Genomic DNA, 4,041 nt, shown 5'->3' with positions numbered 1-4,041 from the left:
CCCATAGTTAATTCTATGAATAAGTATTCCTTCTCAGTGAATGCTAATAGGCATAAGTCTTCCCTATTTAAAATGTATGCAATAGTCTTAAGTTCGTCACATTGAAAAATATTTTTGTCGAATTAACGAGAGAACGACGATAATACGAGCAGAGCTGAGGGTATTATGAAAACAGTATGATTCCATTAATTTATGACTATTCGTTAAATACCATTGTCCACCTCGTAAGTGTTTACAATTCCTGTAAATGATAAACGCGTGGAGGCAGCATCCAATGGTCATGAAACACTACCATCCCTAACTCAACCGGTGTCTAACCATTTGAACTACGAAGCAAAGCATGTGGCTGCTGAATTGAAAGGCAAGCAAGAGATGGTCGACCCTTGGCAATAAGCCCACTGGCTTAGTGTGGCCCATCTACCCTTAATTCTTAATGAGTCTGCGGCTGTTGCCACATCGTGTGCGAGTCCGGACGCCTTGTGCGACGGAGAAAAGCTTTCGCTGGATTTCGATTATTGTCAGTTGAAGCAAGATCCAAGAGGCTTAACTGCCGGTATCAACAAACGATAAATGGCGAACGCTGTGGTTTTAGACTGCTATGAGATAGAAGGAAAGGGTGTGGAAATGGGAAGAGGGGAAGAAATTAGAAGAGCATGGGAAAGACGACGACTACCTAACACACGTACATAAAAATGCCTATAATACGAATTAAATCCTGCTGCAGCTGTGCGGACAAATTGGTCCGGCGAAGCCGGGCATAGTCGCTAGTTGAATATAAATCCTGGTCACTAGAGGCAGGTGGTGATGGCTATTAGTGGCGAGTGGCCATGTCTCCAACTACTATCACAGTTCGCTGCAGACTTCAAATCAACTTGGCAAATTAAGAGCTTGCGGGAGTGGCATTAATAAATTAATAATTTTAAAACTAGACCATCAAATCAAAAGTTGATGACAATGATAAATTTAGTGGCGCATCAATCCTAGGGAGGAATTTTATTGTGCGAATGGTAGTCTCGTTTGTTATCACCACCGCCATACACAGCAGCGGTGGCTGGCAGGTTAACAGGTATATATGTGTTTTGTGTAGTTTGATAATAGAATATGTTCTTTTGTAAATCCGCCTGTGATAGCACATTAGAAACATTGATATCCCGCATTGATTTTGACAAAATGACAGAATGCACTTTGATATTATATTATCGCTTTTAAAACAACGTTTCAAAATAATTTTGCAGAAATGTTTATTATTATTTTAAGTAACAAGCTAACCGCTGTGAAAGGTCAAATCAATCCCTTAATACCATCAATCATAAAAACAACTTCTTCTCTATTTGATTGGGTTCTCTGGATATGGAAAATATTGAACCTTAATAACCCGAAATATTGCGCAAATACTTTTTCAGGAACTTTTGAAAATTTTATTCAATTCTAATATGCAGATATTGATAGCGATCACAAACTGGTGGTCATGGACATCCAACTAAGATGCAAAAATCAAGAAAGTGACACAGAAACCCAGATTGTACACAATAATGCTGGAGGAAAAGCAGGCAAAAGAATAGTTCACCACGACCATAGACAAAAATAGTAGGAATAAAAGCGTCTACCATAGAAGGACGATGGAAGGAAATAAAGAATATCATAACCAAAGTAGAAGATGAATAACTCGTGAGTAAAACGGCGCCAACCAAACGGCTATGAATAACCGCTCAAATAAGATACCTCGTAGAGGAAAGAAGAAAATACAAGAATCCAAGAAATTAAACTGAGGAAGCCATTCACAAGAAGTTTCGGAACCAAGTCATACGAGAGTGCAAGAAGGACAAGGAAGAGTGGATAGAAAGCTGCTGCGAGGGAATCAATGGCAACACAAGAAAGGGAAACAGTGAAACCATTTATAAACGGGTGAAGACACGATTCGAACTAAGAAAAAAATCCCACAACGTCCAAAATGCTAAAATAAAGATACTGACAGAAGATGAAGAGGAGGCAGTGAAAGGTATGCGTTGAAGATCTCTATCAAGGGCCCAAGCCACTTGAAGGTGGCTTAATTAAAGAAGAAAGCGTGATAGATGAGACGAACGGGGCCCGGAGACACTGAGAAGTGAATTCAACCGAGCCATTAAAGACCTGAAGAACAACAAGGCAACGGGAGTAGATAAAATAAACGGAGCAATTATCGAAGCACTCGGGGCCAATGCAAAGGAAACCCTATTTGAAATAATGAAAGATATCTACGACAGTGAAAAACAACCTGAGGACTTCGATAACAGTGTAATGATTGCAATACCAAAGAAACCAAGAACATATAAGTGCGAAGAACACAACAATGCGCCTGAAATCTCACGCATCGAAATAATTACTCAGTTAACAACCGACGAATAGTTGGAAAGGTAGCTGAGAGCCTCTCGGAAAACCATTTCGGAATCAGGAAAAACAGAGGAGCAAGAGAGGCAATACTCAGCTTGAGGGCACTGCCCGAAAAATTGATGCATGTGAACAAGGCATTATACGAGGCTCGTATGTGGCATTCGTGCTCTTGGATAAGGCCTTCGACAATGTCGAATGGAACAAGATGTTTAAGATACTAGAAGCGCTTCTAATGGACTAACGACATAAAGATAACCCATCACCTCTACAAGAATCACTATGCATAATGAATGAGCATATATATATATATATATATATATATATATATATATATATATATAATATATATTATATATATATATATATATATATATATATTTATATTTATATACATATATACCATAAACGCAGTAATCAACCCGAAGGTCGGTTTAGTAGGTGATGGTAGAGATCACCCAGTACTAAGCCCTAGGTATACGGCGTGTGAAATTCACTCATCAGGTTAGGGGGGGCAGTTCCTTTCCCTGTGCCGGTTATGGTTTCCCAGGAAGACCTTGTACCCAAAAAATCACTTTAGCTTGGGTGGAGCTGCAGGTGCCCAGAGTGTCTTGCCAGGGAATCTAACCCGGCATATATATATATATATATATATATATATATATATATATATATATATATATATATATATATATATATATACTATATATATATATATATATATACACATTCAAACACGAAATCCCGCCAAACGGCGAATAAATACTCATATATACAGAAACATATATAAGGAAAAGGGATAGGAACACGTATAAAGGACGAACACAATAGAGGTGGGGAAGGCGGAATCGAACGGATCACAAGAGTAAAAGTATTTCCTCAACCGGGACTCGAACACCGGATCTTTCCACTTGCCGGGCGGATGCTCTTAACCACTTGAGCTATCGAGGATATGTAATTTACCCTGAGATCCGTGGGTCTTATATGTCGCCAAGCGCCCCGTTCGATTCCGCCTTCCCCACCTCTATTGTGTTCGTCCTTTATACGTGTTCCTATCCCTTTTCCTTATATATGTTTCTGTATATATGAGTATTTATTCGCCGTTTGGCGGGATTTCGTGTTTGAATGTGTATTTGGCCAATGTGGCTCATCTCTTTCTTCTGGCTATGCGTGCCACGAAACGCACTGTTCTTTTCCTGTATTATGTTGTATGAATTCTAACCACTGCCCTTTCCTCTTGTGTATTGTCTATTTCTCCTTTGGTGGGTGAAACAGCCCCCTGACGCCATCTCTTGGCTAAAGAATCGGGGCGCTTGGCGACATATAAGACCCACGGATCTCAGGGTAAATTACATATCCTCGATAGCTCAAGTGGTTAAGAGCATCCGCCCGGTAAGTGGAAAGATCCGGTGTTCGAGTCCCGGTTGAGGAAATATTTTTACTCTTGTGATCCGTTCGATTCCGCCTTCCCCACCTCTATTGTGTTCGTCCTTTATACGTGTTCCTATCCCTTTTCCTTATATATGTTTCTGTATATATGAGTATATATATATATATATATATATATATATATATATGTATATATATATATACATTAATATGTGGGAGACAGGACACCCTGGGCACCTGAAGCTCCACCCAATCTATGTGATTTTTCGGGTACCAAATCTACCA

At 39.5% G+C, this 4,041-nt stretch overlaps 1 non-coding gene across 1 annotated transcript; it reads left to right on the top strand.

Moving 5' to 3' along the window:
- The first annotated feature begins 3,723 nt into the window (after positions 1–3,723).
- Positions 3,724–3,799, top strand: TRNAT-GGU (transfer RNA threonine (anticodon GGU)). Its single transcript has one exon. It is a non-coding gene; the product is annotated as a tRNA-Thr (tRNA).
- Positions 3,800–4,041: the final 242 nt, after the last annotated feature.

This window comes from Hetaerina americana, unplaced genomic scaffold (genome assembly GCF_022747635.1).
Source record: "Hetaerina americana unplaced genomic scaffold, ioHetAmer1.1.p SCAF_12, whole genome shotgun sequence".
NCBI classification, from domain to species: domain Eukaryota; kingdom Metazoa; phylum Arthropoda; class Insecta; order Odonata; family Calopterygidae; genus Hetaerina; species Hetaerina americana.
This window is presented reverse-complemented; position numbering and strand designations above follow the sequence as displayed.